General features: G+C 46.7%; 1 protein-coding gene across 2 annotated transcripts in view; it reads left to right on the plus strand.

Annotated features, from left to right (window-relative positions):
• The window catches only part of SLC22A23 (solute carrier family 22 member 23), a 191,505-nt gene that overhangs the window by 111,013 nt on the left and 55,209 nt on the right, over positions 1-25,283 (plus strand). The gene's annotated exons all lie outside the window — the stretch shown is intronic.

Raw genomic sequence — 25,283 nt, forward strand, 5'->3', positions numbered from 1 at the left:
GTAGTCCCAGCTACTTGGGAGGCTGAGGCAGGAGAATGGGGGAAAGCCGGGAGGCGGAGCTTGTAGTGAGCCGAGATCTAGCCACTGCACTCCAGCCTGGGTGACAGAGCGAGACTCCGTCTCAATAAAAAAAAAAAATAAAATAAATAAAAAATAAAATAAAATAAAATAAAATCAGATTTTATCCTAAAAGTATAGATCAGAAAATGTAAAGTAGGAGGAGAAAGAGAAGGCCATTGAGAAGAACCAGGAGGTAGCCAACATGAGCGATGAATGAGAGAGGGAGACTGGGAGAGAAGCGGCTTAGGAGACCCAAGAAATCAAGCAGAGACCCGAGGCATTTGGCAGTTCATTGCATGGCTAGGCCCTGCCTCCTGTTACCCAGGGGAAGGAATGATTAGGTGCTCCTGGTGTGATTAAATTCTCCTCTGCAGTTCAGCTCTCAGAGGTCAGCTGTCATGATGCTCCAATGTTGGGGGTGGGTTGCTCAGGTCAGCCGCCAACACTCACCAGAGCCTTCCCTGTGTCAGCTCTTCACCATCCTGAGGGGTGCAAGGAAGTGTGAGAGAAGGACATGGCCCACAAGAACACTGAGGTCCAGTTGGGGGGACAGATACATGTGCGTGTAAGACAACGCAACCATACAAAATAGGAAGCCGCTGAATGTCCAGCAGTGATGCGAGGGGTTAGGTCCATGAGTGGTGTAGCTACACAGTCAAACTTCGGGCACTCACAGGACATCACAGGGTGGGGGTAGTTAATGACTTGGGGAAATGTGTGCAATGTAATGTAAAATAACAAAAGCAAACTGATAACCATTAAAAAAAAACTTTTTGAAAGATTGGGAGGAAATATACTAAAATCTGAACTGGGTGTTTCAGTTATTGGTAATTCCCTTAATACGTATCTCTGTATTTTCAGGGAATTCCTATGGTATCTTTGTTTAATGTGAAAAGTTAAAACATATGTATGTTGTCCTTTAGATGCTGCTAGGGGATATATGCTGTGTGTTATATGTGTGCCCTGACCCAAGACAGTTTTGCCAGGTCCTAGGTTAGAATTCATCCCGGGTGTCAGCAAGGGCAGAATATTTCTAATAGGACTGAGCTGAGCAAAGGCATGACAAGAAACCAAGTGGAAGGTGGGTCCAAGGGATGGCCAGGGAATGGGCACAGCTCCCATGGACTCCCAAGAGACTGTGGGAGGGTGCAGCTGGGAGTAGCTGGAGGTGTTGCAAGCCTGCCCAGGATCTGGATGTGATGACACAGGAATGCAGTGCCAACACAAGGGTTTAAAGAGTCACTTGCTTGCTTGGGAATGCCCTTGTAAGCTGTGTGGCGGCAGATATGGAGGGGACCCTACCCAAGCTGGAACAGAGTAGCAGCCATGGGGGTGCACAGTCACTAAGAGGATTTGTAGGGAGGAAGCTGGCTGGACCCTGGGACTTCATCCATGCAGGGGAGGAAGGGGTTGCTGCCTCCAGTTCTCAACCTGGGGTGACTGAGGGAATGCATGGGTCATTAGCAGACATGAAGTAGATGGAAGGGCTGACTTGTGCAGAGAGGGGCAGGGGTGAGCGCAGCTTCAGATGTGCAATGCTGGATTTTAGAGGTACATGAGCATGTGAGCAAGTCAGCAGAGACGCTGAGCTGGGACCCGGACAGAGGTGGCGCTGGCCTGTCAGGTTGGCATTGTGCACATCCAAAGAGAGTCCGTGCCCTTGAACGGCCAGGAGCCTGTCTGGGCTTTGAGCAGTTTGAGGCGGGAAAAGTTTCAGTGGCACCAGGCTGAATCACCCATAGGCTGTAAGTGGAACACTTCAAATGCTGAAGTGGAAACCCTTTAGTGACAGTATGACAGCTGGCAGCAAGCGTGTGTCCCATGCCGCCCAGTGTATTCTGCAATACCAAGGAAGACCATAGCGGCCAACACTCTCGGAGAATGGGAGACACCAAAATAAGAAACATGCTCGGCTGTATGTACAGCAGGTTATAAATATAAAACTAAAACAAAAACAAAATCTGTTTAGCAGCAGGTAGGCCAGTTCTACTTCATGATTATTTGGAGGCAGAGTTGGTTTTACATAATGATAGAAATGTATTGCTGTAGTCAACAAGCATTTGACCATCTCAATTCCATATAAATACAAGTCCCATGTTTCTCTTATCCTCTTGTCCTGGGAAGGGCACCATGTTTTTAGAAATATAAATTACTAGGGCCACGTGTGGTGGCTCATGCGTGTAATCCCAGCACTTTGGCAGGCCGAGGCAGGAGGATCACCTGAGGTCAGGAGTTCGAGACCAGCCTGGCCACCATGGTGAAATCCCGTCTCTACTAAAAATACAAAAATTAGCCAGGTAACCTGTAATCCCAGCTACTCGGGAGGCTGAGGCAGGAGAATCACTTGAACCCAGGAGGTGGAGGCTGCAGTGAGCCACAATCGTACCACTGCACTCCAGCCTGGGTGACAGAGCAAGACTGTCTCAAAAAAAAAAAAAAGAGAAAGAAAAGAAATATAAACTACTGGTGCTTTCTTTATAACTTAAAAGTGAGTGCTTTCCCTCTGAGAAGTTGTTTTCTTAAGTTGACTGGAGATGGACTATACAAGACTCAAACATGTGTCTTTCGTTTCTCAGTCATTTGAATGAACCTCGGTCCCCATTGAAACACCTCTGTGTGCCCATTCCCTAGATGCTGATGCCAGGAGTCTACTAAATTTGAGAATGTAGTAGAAGTGACACTAAGATAAAAGAAAGTGAAGAATTCTGACAAAGCCAATTGTTCTTTGCATTTGGACGTAGGGACGTATTTATTACAGTCTTAGCCATGAGTCTTTTGTCTAGTTAAGTACTGGACACCATTTTCTTTGTATAAAGGAAGTTTGCTCAGTGAGGAGTCCACTTGTTTCCTGATACTTAAAATTTCTTGAACAGTTCACCAAGACTAGGAAGATGGTTTCCTCAGCCCAGGCTGCCAGGGCTGCCAAGGAATGAGTTTTCTCCTGTGTTTGCTTCTAGCTCCAGAAGCACCTTTACCCCATTCTAAGGAGGCAGCAGGTGGATAGTTTGCAAGAAGCTTCCTTCTGAAATTATAAGGACCAAAATGTGATACTGAAGGAGTTCGTGGTTGCCTAACGCTTACATATTTCAATATGCTTCAAGTTTGGAATTGGTTCTTTCAAGACACGTTGTTCATTTCTACCTCCAGAAAAAGGATCTTTATGCATCACTCTGTGTGTACAAATTCGTTTCACTTTAACCTTCAATGAAATCCCAAACATTTTAGAATGGCTTCTAGTTTTCCAGAAAACTTAGAACCCAGGCTGTTCAGCTCCAGAGCCCAGATTCTTAACCACATGGTCATGTCAGACACTATCGCTTGTGTCCTTCGAACTTTTCAATAGAGCCCTTTAGACTCATCAAAGGGATCCAGTAGAGCTTCTGCTAGAAAAGGGGAAGGAAAGAAGGGAGGAGAATATGGCACATGTAGAGATTTGGCCAAGCTGTTTTGGGTACACAAGTATTCTCTATTATTTCTTATGCTTTTTCCGTATATGTGAAATTGAAATATTACTTTTTTTTTTTTTAATTTAAGTTTGGTTTTCCCCTCCTTCTTACTTACATGTCATTGAGAATGCTAGGAAGATGTTTTCGTTTTGACACGTTAACATCAGATTCTAGATCAGTGCTGTCCAAAAGAACACTTGAAGTGTGGCCAGTGCAACTGAAGAACTGAAGATTTACTTGTACCTACTTTTAATTAATTTAAGTTTAAATAGCCCTATGTGACCACTGTATTGGACAATGCAGTTCTGGAAGAAAAAACCACAGAAACCAAGGCATTCCCCAGTGCTGTCAGAGACTGGACAGTAGATTCTAATTCGTCTACCATTCCCCTTAGCAAAAATCCTCTGAAAATATTTTCTAACTTAGGAGTAAGTGAATCGAGTCTAAAATTTACTCGAGAAAATATTCTCAATATTTATAGAATGTAAGTTCCTTCTTCTGCCATCCTGTGCCTTCTGTCTTATCCTTCCCAAATGAAACATTTTTTTTTTCCCTCTTGTGTGTATGTATTTAAGGGCTGCTCTCTGGTCGGCACCAATGTTTGACAGTGATTAGCTCTTCTCTAGGTTTAAATACAGCCAACTCCCCAAGGTCATCAATCACCGTCATTATGTTTGGAAGCAGATGGACAATTCAAGAGCAACCTAGGGTCTTTGGCTGGTTGCTGAGTATTTAATTACGTCTGGACAAACATGAGAGACAGCCCTCATTGATAAGCTTAGCTTGTTAAGGGCCGCTCTCATTAATGGTCATGGTGATAAATTGTGCTAGTCTTATTGAAAAAAAGATGTCTAAAAGGAGGATATTATGTCTAAATGATGAGGATATTTGTGTGTGTGTGTGTGTGTGTGTGTGTATGTATGTATGTGTGTGTGTGTGTATGTATGTATGTGTGTGTGTGTGTATGTGTGTGTGTGTGTGTGTGTGTGTGTGTGTGTGTGTGTGTGTGTGTGTGTGTGTATTTGCAGGGCCTGGGGATATTTTCTTTGCTCTTAAAGGATAAATCTGGTGTTTAAAATCCGAAGATCTGAATTCAAGTCCTGGATACTATAAACCATATGACCTAAGGCCTATTTGGTAACTAACCTCTTGGGTCCTCCCTGTTAAATGGGATTAGCACTTGTTTACATGGCAAGAGTGTGGTTAGGAATAGATGTGGAAATGCAGTGACTCTCTTTGCTGCTGAAATGGTTTAGAATATGCCACTGGCCATAAGGACTATTTTGAGCTGACAGCATTTGAGAACCATCAGATACAGGACAAGGGTTTGTCATAACTCCCCTGTCTACCTGGAAACAGAGTTTTCCCAAAGAATTCAACTGTCATAAACCCCCTTTAAGGGAGATTTCTCCCAACAGAGGCAAAGATGAGAAGTTGGTGCAGGATGAGAAATTGCATAAACACACCTTACTAAAATACTTTCCCTTATCCTATTTCCCCGGGTATTTCTCAGTCATTTCCCACTATTTACTGTCTCTTGAAATCTTAACCCCTCCCTGCATTAGGATGGTATATAAAGCCCCAGATTCCAACCTCTTCTCCGAGCCATTTTTGGCTCGCCCCTGCGGATGTATGTATGTGAATAAACTGTCTTTTCTCTTTGCCAGCCTGTCTTTTGTCAGTTCAATTCACAGGCCCCAAAGCACTGACCCTAAGAGGGTGGAGGAAAAGGTTTTCCTCCCCAACACGAACGTGAAGTTGCTATTTGTGTGATGGCAGTTTCAGGCAGATGAAAAATTCCAGCAGTTTTGCTGACATTTGATGGCAAAAGTTCCTCAAGGTTTGAATCTCTTGGGCCCCCCATCGACTGGCTTCCTGGGCTCCATCTGGAAAACATCTGTTTCTGGGAATCTGGGCTCAGGGCCTCAGGGGACTCTGATGCTGTGGGCCAAGGAAGCCCCACTCAGAGAAGCCCTGTTTTCAGGGACCTCTGCAGATCGGAGGAGAAAAAGGTGTGCGTATGTGTGTGTGTGTTTCAGAGGAGGTGAGCCGTGAGCCCAAGTGGCCTCACTTGCATCGTTTCTGGGGCTGCACTTCATTGTGAATTTCAAATCTCAGTATTTGGTTGCCTAAATGAAATAAGGAATTTCATTAAATTTTGTTTTGTCTCAACTTGTTGGCCAATGACTTTTTGAAAGAGAATTATGTTAAAGAGACACATAGTCTTAAAACAGCAAACCACATTGGGCTGGATTTCAAATTCAGGCTCCCATCCTGAAACAAAATGCTAACTGAAAAGAAGTTTTCATTTGCACGCAGACACGCCTAAAATGTAAGCCCATGGTGTGTCCCTAGAGGAACAAAATGCTAGCTTAGGGGCTGCTGAACCGGGATTCTCTTCTTAATGCTACTGAACAGATTTCTTCCTCTATCCATGAATCGAAATATAGATAATCACTTGGGCCCTAGGATTTGTTGAGGAAATGAAAGAAGTACAAGAAGATTTAAGTTGTATGATTTTTAAAAATCCGTTAACTTTTCTTTTAAAGGATTTACAGGCGTGGAAAGGATGGCTCCGGCCTGGAATCTTATTCCCAGCTTGTGTGCTGCTTCCTGCGCTCCCCCGCCCCACCCCCCTCGCTTGACAGGGAAGCTTCGGTCACAACAGATGACAAATGAACTGTGCGTGTGGTTTCTTCTCCTTTGCTTCTTTTCTCTTCTGCCAACTCTGTCAAAGGCAGCCCAGCGTGAATCAGAAGTGCTGGCTGAACACTTTCCCCCAGAAGAAGTCTGAGAGGGTTTGGTAATCACAGCATTTACATTTGAATGCCACCTAACCCCGGAGCGGTGATTAACCAGTGACTGCAGAGTCACATCCTAAGTAGAGTAATCCTGTGATTTTTTTCTGGGTTTTCATGTTCTGGACCCAAGGAGTTGGAAGAAGAGAGAGAGAGAGAGAGAACAAAACCCATCCACCTCGGAGTTTTCTGGTGAGGTCTGACATCTGCCATTCTAAAAAGTTTCAGGTGTGTCCTCTAAACTTCACCTTGAAACAGCCTCTTGCGCTGTATAAAAGTTAGCTTTTGGAACTAAGTCTTTTGAACAACTACAACCAAAAGTATGCTTCAATGGCATAACTTTTTTTTTAACATTTCAATCCTTCATATTTAACATTTTTCCTCTCCACTTGATCTGAGGGAAGGCTTTTTGAGAAACCCACTTTCCGCTGAACCTCAAAACAGCGTCTGAGGTCATCTGTGACTCGGGCCAGCCTCTCGACAGCCTCTGTGTGGCGAGTGAGTGTTTCTCTCTGTTAAATGCTGTATGTTCCGAACGTGTTTCCTTCAGAGCCAGGAGCTTACAGGAGCCATGTGACCCCTGACTTCACAGCAGGCCACCTTCAACCCTGTGAAAGGAGGGGAAGGTGCCACAGCAGGCATTGGTGATGGGAATGCCAAAGGTTATATGTAACATGAGAGACCAGCCCCTCCTCGTTCAACCTGAACCTGAAAGAAGGAGCATAAGCATGAAGACATGAGTCCTTTAAATATCCTTCCCTTAAACCCATATTGCCCCGATTTCTGTTTCCCCAAACGGTAAATGTATCCTTTCCAGACAGATCCCATCAAAACCCACAAGCACCTAGGAACAGACTCTCAGTTCTCACGTCTCCAGCACGTCACGGGGCTGCCCTTTTCCCAGTAGCCCCAACTGTTTTCCATAAGGGCCGCACTCTGTCACTTTATAAATTTGCTACGGCAATTGTCTCCTGCTTTTTCACATGGGACCTTGAAAATCGTTTTTGGCCTTTACACAAAGGATCATTTAGAAAGGTCCTTATACTGTGGTTAGAAATCGGGTCACTTTGCAAGTTGCCATTCTCATGCAAAATGTTCCCAACTTTTGCAAGAATTATAAACGTTTACAAAAGCGCATTTATATCATGGTTACCTGGAACTAAAGGGAGAATTTGTCATAGACTCTGTTGTGGTTACGCATGGGTCCTCAGGCCAGCCCACAGGGCTGCTTAATTGTGTCCCTGAATTATTATACTAATGTGCTGTTTGAAGGCACTAGAGAGAATGTGCCAGGCGGGCGTTTCACCTTGTATCATCACTTTCTTTGACTCTCACGAACAGTCCTTCCAGATAGTACCTCTTGCCGTTTCAGAAGAGGGCCATAAGTATGTTAAGCCTCTTGCCCAATGTCATTCATAGAGCTGGTACTTGGAAAATGGAAATTCCAACCAATTTCAAAGCCCTTGCCCTTGCCACTCCCTTCTCCAGGCTATCCCTCCCGGATAACACTGCTTTTGTGGGAGCGCTCGCTGGGCTAGGAAACACCTCCCCGCTGGGGAGAGGAGAGGAGGGAAGGTGTATTCTCATGGACACATTTTTAATTTCATATGTCTACATAAGGAGGCTCAGATGTTCCTCAACTGTTATTGTTACAGGAAAGGGGTCCTGATCTAGACCCCAAGAGGGGATTCTTGGATCTCACCCAAGAAAGAATTTAGGGCAAGTCTGCAGTGCAAAGTAAAAGCAAATTTATTAAGAAAGTAAAGGATTAGGCCGGGCGCGGTGGCTCAAGCCTGTAATCCCAGCACTTTGGGAGGCCGAGATGGGCGGATCACGAGGTCAGGAGATCGAGACCATCCTGGCTAACACAGTGAAACCCCGTCTTTACTAAAAAACATACAAAAAATTAGCCAGGTGAGGTGGTGGGCGTCTGTAGTCTCAGCTACTCCGGAGGCTGAGGCAGGAGAATGGCGTAAACCCGGGAGGCGGAGCTTGCAGTGAGCTGAGATCCGGCCACTGCACTCCAGCCCGGGCGACAGAGAGAGACTCCGTCTCAAAGAAAAGAAAGTAAAGGAATAAAAGAATGGCTACTCCACAGATAGAGCAGCCCCATTTTATGGTTATTTTGATGATATGCTAAACAAGGGGTAGATTATTCATGCCTCCCCTTTTAGACCAAATAGTGTAACTTCCTGACGTTGCCATGGCATTTGTAAACTGTCATGGCACTGGTGGGAGTGTAGCAGTGAGGACGACCAGAGGTCACTCTTGTGGCCATCTCGGGTTTGGTGGGTTTTGGCCGGCTCCTTCACTACAACCTGTTTTATCAGTAAGGTCTTTATGACCTGCGTTTTGTGCTGAGCTCCTGTCTCATCCTGTGACTTAGAATACCTTAACCATCTGGGAATGCAGCCCAGTAGGTTTCANCACTCCAGCCCGGGCGACAGAGAGAGACTCCGTCTCAAAGAAAAGAAAGTAAAGGAATAAAAGAATGGCTACTCCACAGATAGAGCAGCCCCATTTTATGGTTATTTTGATGATATGCTAAACAAGGGGTAGATTATTCATGCCTCCCCTTTTTAGACCACATAGTGTAACTTCCTGACGTTGCCATGGCATTTGTAAACTGTCATGGCACTGGTGGGAGTGTAGCAGTGAGGACGACCAGAGGTCACTCTTGTGGCCATCTCGGGTTTGGTGGGTTTTGGCCGGCTCCTTCACTACAACCTGTTTTATCAGTAAGGTCTTTATGACCTGCGTTTTGTGCTGAGCTCCTGTCTCATCCTGTGACTTAGAATACCTTAACCATCTGGGAATGCAGCCCAGTAGGTTTCAGCCTCATTTTACTCAGCTCCTGTTTAAGATGGAGTTGCTCTGGTTCACATGCCTCTGACATTATGAATTGAAAAGCTGAGGCTCTCATCCCAGGAGGGACAGGACCAGGGCTTGGGAATCAGCTGCACCCGGGGAATGAACAGAAAACAGAAAGCTTTGTAACAAAGCTTGACAAAGTCTTTAAAGACAGATCACCATCTGTCTCCATCTAAGGTCTGTGTGCCTGGTGGTGGATTATCAGATTGGGGGTGGGGGAAAGCACACTGTTCTAATTTTTATTAAAGTTGGGAGAGGAGTTTTAAAGGATATGCAATCCTGATTGATAGAAGACTGACACGGATTTTAGCTGCAATGGCAATAACAGACACAGAGCTATTGCATCACTTGAGAAATGACTGGCTCCTCCCTCCCCTCGACCCTGCTATTCCCTCTGCAGCTCTGTGCTCTCCACACACATCCCCTCTTCATCTGGCACCTCCACCAAATTGTTCAGGCTTCATCCTAGGGGTCACTTTCTCCATTGGGCCCCGCTGGGCACCTTCTTTGGACCTTTCTTGTTCCGCGTTCCCCATCTGGTCAATGTTGATGGAATAGTGGTTCTAGATTAGAAAGAGCTAATGTTCTCAGACAAGAGCAAGAAACCCAAAAGGCGACATCATCTTTTTTTTTTTTTTTTTTTTTTTTGAGGCGGAGTCTCACTCTGTCGCCCAGGCTGGAGTGCAGTGGCGCAATCTCGGCTCACTGCAAGCTCCGCCTCCCGGGTTCACGCCATTCTCCTGCCTCAGCCTCCCGAGTAGCTGGGACTACAGGCGCCCACCACCTCGCCCGGCTAGTTTTTTGTATTTTAGTAGAGACGGGGTTTCACCATGTTAGCCAGGATGGTCTCGATCTCCTGACCTCGTGATCCGCCCGTCTCGGCCTCCCAAAGTGCTGGGATTACAGGCTTGGGCCACCGTGCCCAGCCGCGACATCATCTTATATAATTAAACTCTTAATTCTGTATAGGCTTTTAAACCTCTAATAGCATTGTTCTTTTTATTACAAACGTTATCACATAATTATGAAATGGTACAATTTTAAGGATGCAGCTCTGAGGGAAGAAAAAATGTTTTCCTCTACCCTTTTAGGTTTAGAACCTGGGACCCTGTCAATAAAACTGACTAAAGACAGATTAAGGCTGGGCGCAGTGTCTCACGCCTGTAATCCCAGCATTTTGGGAGACCAAGGCAGGCAGGAGTTCAAGACCAGCCCGGCCAACATGGTGAAACCCTGTCTCCTAAAAACACAAAAATTAGCCCGGGTGTGGTGGCAGGTGCCTGAAATCCCAGCTACTCAGGAGGATGAGGCAGGAGAATCACTTGAACCTGGGAGGTGGAGGTTGCATTGAGCCAAGATCACACCACTGCACCCCAACCTGGGTGACAGAGTGATACTCCATCTCAAAGAATAAAAAATAAAGACAGATTAACAGGAGAAAAGGGCATACTTGTACTTGATGTCAGTATTTTACTTTTTACATGTGCAGGGGGGTCTCACAGAAGAAATGAAAGCCCAAAGAAACGGTTAAGCCTAAGAACGTATATACCATTTTAACAGAAAACGATACATGATTTGCGAAATGACAAGACAAAGGAAAAGGCTTGGGGGCTTCTAGGAGCAGTACATTGTGGGAAGGTAAATACATGGGGAAAACCGATGGGAGACGGGGTTATTTCGTGCGGTTTGTTTATGCAGATTCAAGTCGGTAGTATCCCCAGTGATGAGTCATCTCACTTCCTCTTGCTCCTGTGGGAGAAGGGAGGGAGTTTGGGGGTGACAGCTTCACAAAGGGATATTTGTGCCCTGCCTCTAAGCAGAAAGGTGGGTAGAGAGCTTTTCCTGCATCTGCTCTTTCTCCAGTTGTCTTCAACTCAAAATAATCCTTATGCGAAAGTAGCATATTTCCATATTTCAAGGTGACATAGTCTGAGCCCCTTCACAGCTTTGTGATCTTGTTCCATATTCCTTTCACGAATTTGAAAACCCAGGACCTGAAGGAGTCCCTGCGGATCACCAAGACCGAGCCCAGCCTGTGGCCTCTGTGCGCCTGTCGCCACACTGGGCTGTCCTTGCCCTCTGTGGAGCCCGAGCACATAGTACACGGGAAACACTTGCTCAGGTCCTTGCCCTGTTGCCTCTTGTTACCTTCCCACCAGGCTCTGCAGGAGCCTGGACTTGAAATCTAGCTTTTCCTTTTACTACCTGCGTTTACGGGAGTCAATGCGTTCGTTTTTCCTGAGCTTCAAATAAGAATGTTAACACTGGGGGTGGGACAAAGCAGGATTAAAAAAATAAAAACAAAGGAATTTTAACATTTACCACAGAGCTTGTTGTGCAGATGACAAAAGGCACTGTGCCCAGTACCTGGCACCTACACGGCCTCCCTGAATACTCACCACTCTCCCCAGCGGCACCATTGGCAGCTCTGTAAGTGGCACCTCCGCCTTAGGCACACATAGTCACTGAGTGCCGCTGTGTGGGGTGGGCTGGAGATTTGCTCCGACGAACAGGCCTCCTGGCTCTCCTGTGGTTGAGGCAGCGCTGAGGAACTCGGTGCATGTGTGTTCAGTGCAGAGCCCTCAGAGGCCTACATTCATGACGGATACTCATGCCCTTGTGTGAATATGCTTAATAAAAGCTAGTCTGCCAGGAGCGGTGGCTCACACCTGTAATTCCAGCACTTTGGGAGGCTAAGGTAGGAAGATTGCTTGAGCTCAGGAGTTCAAGACCAGCCTGGGCAATGTAGCAAGACCTTGTCTCTACTAGAAATTTTAAAAATCAGCCGGGCATGGTGGCATGTGCCTATAGCTTCAGCTACTCGGGAGGCTGAAGTGGGAGGATCATTTGAGCCCAGGAGGTCAAGGCTGTCGTGAACCGTGATCATACCAGTGCACTCCAGCCTACGTAACAGAGGGAGACTTTGTCAAAAACAAAACAAACAAACAAAAAAAACTACAGTCATTTCTTAATTTACTCAATTTGTTAGCTGAACACTTTGGGTAATAAATTTCCACATGGAAGTTGTGCCTCTCTCATTTCTGTGGTCTGATTCAGGGAGTGTTAGCATCTGGTAAGTGCTGAATACAATGCTAGATGTTAGGAAGGACACAGGTGAGAGAGTGGTTTTCCTTTCCAAGGAGCTGGCTGCTTGGCAGTATAGGGCTTACAACCATCTGGCTTGCCAGGAACATTGGGTTATGTGAGAAGAGCAGCCTGTGAGAAGGGGAATAGGCCTGGGACGAAATCATGGAGGGCCGTGGTTGGTGGGCTCAGAATTTGGACTGACATAGCATTTTTAGCTATTGAAATAGAACAGAGCTGGGCTTTAGGGGCAGTAACCTGCCAGCAGGGTGTCAGATGGATTAAAGGGAAGAGCTATTTGGCAGCAAAAGCCCTTGTCAGAGGTGACTGTGGCGGTCCAGGTGAGCACAATGTGGACGTGGTGTGGAGGTGCTGTCTCCTCCTTCCCGCCAGCCAAGTTAGTGATCACACACACATTCTGACTCGCAGCCTCCCACCTTGTTGGGAAACATTTGCTTAACTGCTGAGTTAGGTGAGGTGCAAATCTGTGTGTGTGCATTTTCTGCAACTTCCAGCAGCCACTTGTAGGAGAAGAGTCCAGATTTCAGTCAGCTCATTTATCAACTCATATCTAATTAGGTTGGTGCAAAAATAATTGCGGTATTTTTTGTGCAAAAGTAATTACAGTTTTATCATTAAAATAATGGCCAAAACCACAATTGCTTTTGCACCAATCTCTAGAACTGGAGGGAGAGATGGAGCCCCTAGGAAAGAAGAGCCCCCAGCTCCGCATGTGTCTGCCAGCCCCAGCTGTGCACGCAGCAGGGCGTGGGTGTGATACACGCACTGTGATCCGTCGAGTCCCCTGTGGGGGATGTGAGAGCCTCACTAAGAGCTCACTGAGGCTTTGTCCCCACCTGATACATGGAACGAGAGGAATTCACCACTGAGATGGCTGAGACTCAGGGAGGATGCTGGCACTAAATTCCTGGTGCAGGACTTGGCTGAGAACTAGTGTTCTGTAGTGTTAGAGTCCTCATGGCCTTGTCCACATGGGCAGAAATTCAAAGGCAGACACTGTGTGAGACAAGCCCTGTCAAAAACAAGATGGCCCAAGAACAAGATGGCACCAGAGCAAGACGGCATGGGTGTTAGAAGGTCTCAGAGCCTCCGCCACTGCAGAGGATGCACTGTTTCGCTTGGGTTTAGAGGAAGACCACTTATTGCTCCCACCTGCTAGTGTTTTCCTCAATCACAGACCTGTTTCTTGAAAACCCCTTTCCAGTTGCTGGCCTGATCTGACCCTTTGCTTCATTAGCTGGTGCCATTATGCTGAATAGAACATGAAAGGACTTTCTGGTTTGGTAGAGGAGGAGGAAGCTAATTTTAACTGCTGTATGTTCTATCAACTTCAACTTTTGTTTTATTGTAATCTCCATTTTACAAAATCCAGAAGTAATCCTAGGGACTTGTATTCTCCAAAGGCAAGGTGGCGAGAGGCCCGGAGAGCCCCTGGTGTGGAAATCACAATTTGCTTTTGCTACCAACTAACTCTGTGACCTTATTTTCCCCTTGAATAAAATGAGCAGGTTGGACAAGGATCAGCAGCTGCAGACTGGCAGTGTGCAGTCAGACCCTGACCCTGCTCATGTTCTGTGTGACCTAGACAGTGTTTGGTTTTCTAATTGAATGTAAAGGCCTTTAAACTGGGCAAGCACCAGGCGATGTGCCACAGGCTCCGCCCCAGCACCCGGCGGGCTTCACACGTTCCTTATCTGCCTGGCATTTGACTCTGCCAACCCTGGTGGGTGTTCTCTGAGTTTCCTTTCATCTGAAATAGGCTGAGAAATTTTGAATTTCTTTGCAACTTCAGGTTTCTTGTGCTTCTGCCTGCCTTGCCCTTTGGGTGTTGGAAGAAGTCTTTTATTCATTGGGGGAAAAAAAGTTACATGTCTGTTATTGATTAAAAAGCCAACATCTAGGCTGGGCACAGTGGCCTGTAATCCCAGCACTTTGGGAGGCCGAGGCAGGTGGATCACTTAAGGTCAGGAGTTCAAGACCAGCCTGGCCAACATGGTGAAACCTCATCTTTACTAAAAATACAAAAGTTAGCTGGGCACAGTGGAAGGTGCCTGTAATCCTAGCCACTCGAGAAGCTAAGGCAGAAGAATAGCTTGAACCCAGTAGGCGGAGGTTGCAGTGAGCCAAGATCACGCCGTTGCACTCCAGCCTGGACAACAAGAATGAAACTCCATCTCAAAAAAAAAAAAAGCCAACATCCAGTTACCCCAAGGCCAGTAGGCCAATAGGCGTTATAAGCTCTAAAGCAGCTTTGCTTTGTTTTATTTTTAATATGCTAATGCTACAATGGAAAAATTAATTATGGGATCTCAGGGCTGAGATGTATAAAACTCTGCAGTGTTCAGAACACTGCATTTCAAACGGTGTTCCCTGAAGCGGCAACATCACCATTCCCAACCTCATCCGTTTATGGGGAGAATTCGGTGGCTAATATTTGCAAAGTACACCGCAGCAGTTCTTCAATGGGGCCAGTGTCAGAATTACTGCACAGGTTGTTGACACAGATTGCTGGACCCAACCTCAGTTTCTGATACAGTAGGACTAAGAATGGCCCTGACTCGGTGTTTCTGAAATGGTGGCCCCAGGTGAGGCTGCTGCCGCAGGTCTGGGGCCACACTTGCAAACCACTGTCCGGGAGGCGCTCTCCTCTGTGTGATCGCAACATGGTGAAGCAAGAGGGGAGGGATTACCATTTTTTATAGCGTAGTCAGGGCGAAGTTTCCAGGCAAGATCGCACTTAGGCAGAGACCTGAGAAAAGGAGGAGGGAGATATGCAACTCTCTGGGGAGGACAGACAGGGAGTGCACAGCCCAGAAGGGGGATGTGCTCACTGGGTTAAAGGCGCGGCAGGGAGGCCAGTGTGGCTGAAGTGGAGTGATGAGGCGGGGAGGGGCAGGTGATGTGGTCTGAGGGATGTGGGAGGGGTAGAAATCATGTGGGTCATTGTGAAAGACTTTGCTTTCACTCTGAGTGCAACGGGAGCCCTTGGAGGGGGACGTGTGGTGTGAAATTATCCATCACCCACAGTGATTGTGATTTTATGGCGCTGCCTCTTCCAAACTGACCATATTTCAGGGCAAAGAGCTGGCCCTTGTTGCTGAATACAAGTTCTTCCTTCCCAAGTAATTCAAGGTGAAAACAGTGCACCGTGAAGGATGGAATTCGAAAATCAAATCACCATTTTGCACTCCGTAATGAAACCTTTAGGGAAAATGTTGGCAAACAACTCTAGGACGCGAGACTGAGGCACCGCCACTTTGCGCCGTGGATCAGTGGTGGCGCCATTGCCAGTAGGTGACCTCCTGCAGGGCAGCACCGTGATGCACAGGCACCAGCTGCAACACGCTCTTCCAAAAACCTGAACCTGGGTCTCACCAGACGTTAGGTAGAACTTCCAGTGTAGAGAGTAAAACAGGGCATGAAGGGACATGTGAACGACATCATGGGAAGGTCACATAAAACCAGCGGTTTCTTCAAGTGCCATGGGGAAAGAGGGTGGGGGGAGGTCTGCTCTAGGTTGAAGGAGAATCAAGATATGTAATATGTGGATCTTGTTTGGATCCTGATTTAAAAAGAAAAACTGTAAAGAGACTGTTTTAAAGTAATTGAGTAGGTTGGACACAGACTACATATTGAATAATATTAAAGAATAACTGTTAATTTTGTTAGATGTGAAGTGTCTTTTTTAGGAGAGACATATTTGTATTCAAAAGTAAAATGACATGATTTCAGGAATCTGATGTAAAATATTACAGGGAAGAGAGAGAAAAAGGCAGAAGAACCACAAGGGCAAAATATCCAAAATATTCATGACATGATTCTCTCTTCTTTGTGAATGTATGAACATTCAAAAGAAAAGTGTTTTTAAATCCAGATGCAAGAAAAGATGGGAAAATGAGAGAAGAGAAAAGGAAGACTTACTTAGAAAGACTAAGTTGCTAATAATTCTTCTCTATTTAGGAGTATTATGCCAAAGAGTGAAATGTATTTACTATCACTAGATGTCACACAGTCATGATGCTATGGACTGGTATTGAGGTGTATTCTGCTTGCCTACGCCCAGCCCTTCATTCCCTGATGCTCGCCAAGCTCATAAAATAATGACGATAATGATGGCACTGACGATGAGAAATAAAAGTCAGATAATCTTCCCTGCCCTTCAACAGCCGGGGAACTAAGAGCAGGCTGTTATGGGACAGAGCTTGAAGTAATTTAGGGCTCGTCTATTTGGCCACATGCCTCAGAGGTTTCAAATCTGAAGGCCTGTGAGGCTTCCATTTGCTCAAAAGCGTGATATAATGATACAAACATGGTCACTCACGGCACGTGATTTTGATCCGTAGAATGGATAGCACCAGGAAAACTGAGGATTGGGGACTGTCACTTTGGAACTGGTTGTCGGAAAACCTGGGTGGTAAACTGCTCTCCGCCTTAAAGCCACTCTGTCCCGTCTCTGCTCCTTCACTTAGCTTGCAAATGAACGACAGACCTGAAATGAAAGAATTCCAGTGGCTGGGAGGGGATTCTGATATTTGAAGTCATTCCTCTTCTTGGCTTTTTCTGCTGTTTTCAAGTACTAGGAGACTAAAAGTGTCATTAATTTAAATTCGTAAGCATGTACTGCTGAGCATCAGTCTTTGTTTTTAAACAGAGGAGGTTGCTGAGCATTTAAATCCTTATTCCTCGTTTGAGTCATTATAATGTTAGTTTTAAAGAAAAAACAGAAGGTAGTAGGAATCTGAAAGGAAACTGAACTCTGTGGCTCATGTTGGGTTTTATGGTTGATTTTCCTCAAATTATTATCCACATATGAACATGTAGAACCATGATGTAGACTTTGATGAGTTCCCATGCAGGGTGCCAGGCCAGCTTCTACAGATTCGCTGGCCAGTCTCTTCCATGGTGACTATAATTGATTGGGGGGCACAGGTAAAGTGACAACTAGAGAGGAAAAAATGTTTACGTTTATTCATGCGACAATTATCTGAGTTTCTGGTATGTGTCAGACACAGTCCTAGGCTCTGAGGAGCAGTAGTAGGCAAAAGCTAAGAAGCCCTTCCCTCCTTGGAGTTTAGATTCTGGAGGGGCACAGAGGAGGCCGTACTTGAAGGCAGCTTCTGCCTACAGAGATATGGGGTAATACAGGGGAAGCTGGCTTCAACTCCCATCTTGTTTATTTCTTAGCTGTGGGATCTTGGACCAGTCACTTAATCACCCTGAGCTTCAGGGTCCTCTCATGTAAAATGAGCATTAAAAACAATACCTACATAATGCAGTCATTGCGCAGATTAAATGAATGCATGAAAAATACCTCCCAAAGCATTTAGCTTTCAGCAAGTGAGAGCTGTTAGTTCACCTAGTACTGCAGACATGATAGGTATTCAATTGATAATTAATTCAGTATTTCTGCATTTGAGCATTTAATGCCCATGTCCGCATGTCTGGCAGACACTGGAATGTGATTTGTAAGAAATACTTAAGATATCTCTGGTTTTTAAATTTTTTCTTTCTCTAAATGGAGAAAACTACTCTTTCAGATTCTTCTGACCATTCCTTTGGGTTGGGAGGTCCTAAGTTAAGAGGAAAAAGGATGTCTTCCACGTGGAAGGGAAGAGGTCGAGCTATAATAGCAACCTTTTACAGTCATACCCTCAAATGCTATTTGGGTCTCCATGACTGGCAATTTCAGGCCCTTCTGCTATAATAAGGAATTCCACAATCACATGTCCCAAAGTCTGTTTTCCGGGATTCTGGGGGCCATGCGTCCTTGCCTCTGGCAGTAATTATTGAGTGGTGTGAACTTCCAGGCCCCATTGGGGAGCCACAGGAAGGAGGGAGGGTGCAGGGAAGAGGAGAGAGGCTGGCATGGTGGTCCGGGAGATGGTGAGGCCAGTGAGGAAGCTCCCTGCAGTTCTCCCCCTTGCCAGGGAGGGGCGCAGTCCAGGGTGATGGGGCTGTCTTCAGAGGACTCTCCAGGTGGGCATCAGCAGCCTAGGGCCGAGCCAGAACCAGGTTGGAGGAAGCCCAGCGAGGCAGGCAGCATGGCCAGCCCTCCAGTCTCTGTTGAGAAAGCTGCACCTCCTTCCTTTCCACATTTTGCCTCTGCTGGTGGAAATGGGCTTCTAGTCTATTGGATAATGGAGGAGGGTTGGGAGAGGGGAGGAGAGGGGTGGTCCACTTGTAAGGACAGCGGGTTTGGAGAAGTGGCCTCTTTGAATCCTGTGTGTTCTGGGGCTGGGCTGGGCAGTGGGATCCCCAAGCCCCCGTGTCCTAGTGGCCCAGTCGGCCTTCGCAGAGGCTTGCCCTTGGAAGAGGATGGCCAAGCCATTCAGCAGTGGCCTCTGGATGGATTTCTCATTCCGCAGGCCTGTTCCAGGAACTGTGTTTAATTTGGGAGCCTGAGCAGTGTGGGCATTTGCTGTCCTTTCCTGAGCCCGTCTCACCTCCCTCTGCCGGTGAGTTGTGCAGATTCTCCCTGTCCCGAGAGTGGCCTTGGGCCTGCGGAGAGCCCAGGGCAGCACAGCTGGGATGTCACAAGGGCTGGCTTCTCTCACAAAGGGATTTGGAGGAGGAAGGTGCCAGGGAAGTGGGTCCTCCGTCCTTGCCGGGCTCATCGGGAGCTCTTCTCTCCTGAGAGCCTTGCTGTTGCTCGACTCAGACCTCCCTGCGGCTCTGTGGCTTTCCTCAGAATTCCATGTATAAATTAGTGAGGAGTCGTGGGGGTCTGCACATGGCTTTCTGGCTGAAATGAAGCCTTGCAGAGGGAGATATGGCCTGTGGCAGGCCTGTGGCGGGTCAAAGACCCTTCCCCACAAGACACTTATCTTTCCGAGCAGCCTGGCCAGCCCTCCCTGGACAGCAGAGGCCCAGAAAGAAAAGAGCACTGTCACGCCGGGTTGGCACACTGCATTGTCTGAGTCCGTTTTGACCAAGCTTTGCCTAAAACACAGTATAGTTTAGGTCCCAGATGGAAGAGCTTGATCGCTTAGCAGGGTGGCCTGGTGTCTGTGAGGAAGCCTTCCGTGGCTTCAGTACGAGCCAGGTGCACTCGAGTGCTTCGTGAATGTTGTTTGCTCGTGACCACCCTATGGGGTAGGTACGATCGTTATCTACCTTGAATACAAGGACACAGAGGCTCAGAGCTGCTGAGTAACTTCACACCGCCCAGCAGAGGCCCAGGAGAAATCTAACCCCCACCGCTGGGCCAGAGCCAGCGCCTCATCCCGTGCCCTGCGTGGCACGCTTTGTTCCGCGGGCACGATTCTGCGAATTCCTGTCCTCTGGCTTAAGTATTGTCAGTCAACTTAATATATTCCTTTGTTCCTAGCCAACTCCAGTCCAGAAAAATCCTGTACTCTCATTTCAGAGAAGCCAGGAGCACTTAGCAATCCCAAGAAAAGGTATATTCTCCCTACGGTCACCAGCATTCAAGGGTTTCTTAAACGTATTTGAGGAAGAGTAAGTGTGTTTTACTCATTTGTGCGTTATGGGAGAGTGGGCCCTTTTTCTTTTTTAAAGATTGGCTTCAAAGGGTTTTTAAAAATTTATTTATAATTACTGAATCCAACGAACAGTTAGATCAGTGTGTGTTTGTGGGGGTTGAGGGAGGTGGGGGGAGAATGTTAAAACTTTGGTCACCCCTGGTATGTCTGGTGGGCAGATGCCTTAGCTGCTGGAGCTGGGGCCGAGCCCTGCCCAGTAGCACAGCTCAGAGCTTTGCATTTTCCCTGGGGCTCCTCCCTGGGTGCTGCAGTGTTTTGACAGACGGTCCTTTGAGCTTGGTGTTTTGACAGACGGTCCTTGTGAGGCTGGGACCTGGTCCAGGCTGGCCGGGGAAGAGAAGCAGGGACAGGATGACAGAGTGGGGAGTAAGAAAAGGAGGGAAGGGGGTGCAGCTTCGGAGATGGGCTTTGCGGGAGGCCCCGTGTGACCCTGTGTGATGTGCAGGACCCCCTGACCTCTGTCTCAGAGTTCAACCAGAGAAAAGGAAACAGCAGGAGATACCTATTTAGAGATTTTCTGTGAGGAATTGACCCACACAACTGTGAGGAGTGGCTAAGCTGACATCCATGAGGGGCCAGTGGGAGGACCAGCCATCAGGACTCCAGGGCACGGGGGCGGGCACTGCTGTCCACTGGTGGAATCTTCTTCCTCCTCAAGGAAGCCTTGGCTCTGTGTTCAGGGCTTTCAACAGATGAGATGAGACCCACCCAAATTATCTAGAAGCCCCTCCCTCAAAGTCAGCCCTCTCCCGGCAGCACCGGGGTTCGTGTTTGAGCAAATACCTGTGACTGCAGCCCCCCGCCACATGACACGTCAAGCCCCCACACCCCACTCCCTCAGGCCTTCCTCCTCCTTCACATGAAGTGACGATCCTGGGAAGTACAATGTTCTTTTCCTCCTGAAAATGTGTAAGAATCTCACAACTTCTGAAAAGCAAATCTCCCAGAGCTGTGGCCTCCTAACAATGTCACGTTTCTATCAGAGCCTCCGGGCAGCCTCTGTGCTCAGACTTAGTCGTGGTCCCTATTGATTCACTGACCAGATGCCTCAGTTCAGTCTCAGCTATGTACTGTTTCATTCTCACAACCTTCAGTTATTTCTCTGCTCATCGACAAAGTGTGTCTAGTTGCCAAGAGTAGCTTGTAGGCATTCTTGGTTAAGGTGTTAGTGGAAAAGTAACGGTGGTTTGTTTGGTTGGTTGTTTTTCAGAGACAGGATCTCACCATGTCGAATGAGACCAAAGAGTGACTTGGCAATAATTATATTGTTATGCAGGTTGGGTATTCCTAATCAGAACATCTGAAATCTGAAATGCTCTAAACTCTGAAATTTTTTGAGCACCTAAATGACACCACAAGTAGAAAATTTCACACGTGACCTTATGTGAGGGGTCACAGTCAAAATATTGTTTCATGCACAAAATTTTTTAAAATCTCTTATAAAATTACCTTCAGGCTATGTGTATAAGATTTATATGAAACATAAATGAATTTTGTGTTTAGACTTGGGTCCCTTGTCCAAGATATATCATTATGTATATGCAAGTATTCCAAAATCTGGAAAAATAATGCGTGAGATTATAACACATAGCACTTACGTTCTAGCACTATATGCTGTTTAGTGCTCACAATACCCAATTTTGCAGACAACAGAACTGAGGCACAGAACTCCTAAGTGACTGAACCAAGGTCGCAGCTTCTAAGTACCAGGAGCAGGATTTGAACTTGGGCACTCTGGCTACAGAGTCCAGGCTTGTAACCACAGCAGTGGAAGTGCTACATGCTGGCCACTTGAGATAGTTCAATGTTTGAATCTTTGCTGCATCACCCAAGACATTTTCTTGTGGCCCTTAAATGTTTTACATCATCAGGGGGAGTCTTGCTGCCCATAAATGAAAATCTACTCAAAGGATTTGGGTTTGGCTCCACTGGCAAAGAAGTTGATTCTAGCAAGTACCGGGACACCGCTGCCAGCCAAGGTCTTCCACGGGCACTGTGGATGCCTGCCTGTGAGTGATCTACTCTCCACAGTAGCCAGACCCTGAAGGGACAGTTGGATTGGGGACATCATTCCCTGCCTTTCAAGCCCAAGGCCAGTGGCCCTGGCCAGGGAGCCGGAACCATCTTCAGGGTGTGGGAGCTGCTGCCCCAAATGCTTCTGCTTACAGAGCCCAGCAAAAACGATCTACCTGCAGTCCCCGTCCCTCCTGATGGATACTGGGACTCAAGGCTTAAATGTCTTCATGTGTTCTTTCTTCTCCCACTTCCAAAAAAACTGATTTGTCATCTTCCAGAGAAACTTGTGATTAATGGCAATCCTCAAGTGCCTGCAGTTTCTTAATCATTGCTTTCTTTTACAAAAACATCTTTATAGCCACCTTCAGAATATAGTTAGATTCAAGCAGTTTGGAAAGATTTTCTGGAGAGGCAAGACAAAAAAGGGAGTTAACTGCAGATGGCCACACCTGTGTCCTTCCATCAAGCCACTGTGTTTTTCCATCGCCTCGGCAGGAATGCTAAAATACCAAGTCTCTGCTGGAGTGCCCTGCATTTTTCTGCTTGACGAAATAAAGTCAAGGCTCTGCTAGGATTCCTAGCAAAAACAGAAGGAGTGGAGAGGTCAGAAAATTATTCCACTTCTTCAGCTCCTGCAGATATGTCTGCCAGGCCACACATGCTTACAGTTTGGGAGAAATACAGTGAGCCAGTGCTTCTCAAGGAGTTGTCTGGGGAGCTCATTAAAATGCAGATGCTGATTCTCTGGGTCTGGGTGGAGCCTAAGAGGCTGCATTTCTAACAAGCTCACATGTGATACCAACACAGCAGGTTCACACACTACAATTAGGCAGCAAAGAGTTAGGGGCCACATCGACCACTTAACGTATAGGAGAAGATTGAGAGAACCTTTGGAAGAAAAACTATGACCATTTAATAATTGTCATATTGACAGTCACACTAAGAGATATGCCAGCCACAGCAACTCACTTGTAGCAAGGGGAGACTGAAGCCAGACTGGCCCAGCAAGGGACCATTTTCCCTGCTCATCTGCAAACCTAGAACCTGGTCTGGGAAGTGGCCTCATGATCCCTTGTGTGACATCACATCAGTGTAATTAGGATGTGGGGTTAGACATCCCAAAGGGGGACTCTGGTAAAAGAAGTGTAGTTGCAGGTATTTTCATTGTATCATGTCACTAAATTAAAGAGAGGTATTGAAGAGAAAAACAGCAAGCAATATATGTCTGCTGTACCAGTAAACCATTGATATGACGCCATCATGCTATTTCCACATTATCTCTTTTACTTTGTTTAAAGGCTACCTGGAAGGCCAAGTGCTGAATTTCTTTATCTGATACTAGCCCATGCTGAGCTTCCAACACTGAATTTACCATGGCTAACGTAGATTTCTGGTTTCCATAGCAGCCAGTTTACTGCTTGTGCTTAATAAATGAAAACAAGACCTACAACTGTTAGTCTTTTCTTAAAATACCTTGTTTTCTTTATTGTTTGTAAGAGCAGAAATGCCAGATCTGGACCCTGCTAAGTAGTGATCTTTTTTTTTTTTTTGAGACGGAGTCTCGCTCTGTCGCCCAGGCTGGAGTACAGTGGCCGGATCTCAGCTCACAGCAAGCTCCGCCTCCCAGGTTCACGCCATTCTCCTGCCTCAGCCTCCCGAGTAGCTGGGACTACAGGCGCCCGCCACCTCACCCGGCTAGTTTTTTGTATGTTTTGGTAGAGACAGGGTTTCACCATGTTAGCCAGGATGGTCTCGATCTCCTGACCTCGTGATCCGCCCGCCTTGGCCTCCCAAAGTGCTGGGATTACAGGCTTGAGGCACCGCACCCGGCCAATAGTGATCTTTTAAGTGAACCTGACCTATGGTACCCAAAGGAACAGCATGGCAGCAAATGGCCAGGAGTGAGCCATTTAATCTTGTTTACCTAATTAAATGGTAGAAACCTCTTTATAAGCAATCGTCAGTGAAATCTGGTTTCTCTCTTGTTCACTGATAGCTATGATGATGATCTGTTTGCTTGTGGCTGAGCAGGAATGGAAATTCTGATGGCATTATTATTTTTTTCCAGCAGATGAGCTGCTGTAGGAATTGGCGGGCATAGCACCCTGTCCTTGTTAGGGCTGGTGATATCCTTGTAGCCAAGCATAATTCATCTGTTCTCTCTCTAGTCTGCTTCCCTTATTGCCTTCTGACCTCCTACCTCTGCTGTGGTCTCTAGACAGTCAGCAGATGAGCCGTCACAGCTGATCCATGAAGCCCACCATCTGAACAGCCTCCAACACACAGGCATAAAAGTGTTCTCTCCGAAGGGTCTGTCTTCTTCCTCCTCCTTCCTCTTCTTCTTCCCCCTCTTCCTCCTTCCTCTTCTTCTTTTTACCTTATGTTTAAAAGAGCAAGCAGGCAAGAAACCTTTAGAGAATACTACATATAGCCAGAGAATAGCAAATAAACATACATGCTCTGTAGGGAAAAAATATATATATATATATTTATATATATATATATATATATATATATAACTCAGCTGCTTTTTCTACTAGGGCTTTCATTATGGTGATTCATGTAGGAGGTCTGTATTGGCTGTCACTTGGGTACCACAGATTACAGTTTTCTGATCATCTTTTTGACTCAAGGTCAAAGTAAAAGAATAGATTCTTGCAAATAAGAGGGGCTGTGGTCCCCCCTCTATTCAGTGGGCATTTGTAGAAAATAGATACTGTTTTTGGTTTTGGAGCTACAAAGATGAATTAGACATGGGCCTTGCCCAGGGGAAGTTGTCCAATAGGGACAGAGAAAGGATGCACGACTCAACCGTGTTGCAGTGGCCCACAGAACTCCCACATGGAGAAGGGGCTTTGTGGTAGGGTCATTGCTGTATCATCTGAGTCAGCCTTATTGTTGGTTTTTGTCTTGTTTAATAGACAAACTGCGACTCAACTCAGTCTCCCTCCGTCTCACAGTGTGAGTGGGTTGCCTGGAGCTCGGACTGCTCAAGGAGCCCTGGAGTGAGAAGCAGAAGAAGGGGCGGGTGGTGCCTGTGGGTGGGAGTGAGTATATGGACATGCCTGGTATCCTGTCTAGAGGTCGAGATGGCCCCGATACGGCATCATGGACAGGAAGGAATGGCAACAGGATGGGCATGAGGGGAACGTGCTGGACAGCAAGCTCAGTGACATCTGGAGAGCAGAGGAAGCGGGAACAATGGACGATCTGTCCCATAGGCAGCACCGTTTCCTGGTTTCTGAGCTAAACTCCTCTGAATTATAGCATCCCTTTGTCACCAACTAGCCCTGTGGCCTTGAACCACCATCTCACTTCCCTTCCCAGTTGGAGCCTCAATATGCCCATAAAACACTGGCACACCACATAGGGCACTTGTGGTGGGCAGCAGATGAAAACAATTTCAGTCGGTGGGTAGAGCAGTGCACTGGCCCAGGTGCACCCAGGACTCCTCGGGCTGTCGAGCGGGGCACTCATCTCTCTCT

The sequence above is a fragment of the Rhinopithecus bieti genome, unplaced genomic scaffold (genome assembly GCF_001698545.2).
Source record: "Rhinopithecus bieti isolate Rb0 unplaced genomic scaffold, ASM169854v2 scaffold_32012, whole genome shotgun sequence".
Lineage (NCBI taxonomy): Eukaryota > Metazoa > Chordata > Mammalia > Primates > Cercopithecidae > Rhinopithecus > Rhinopithecus bieti.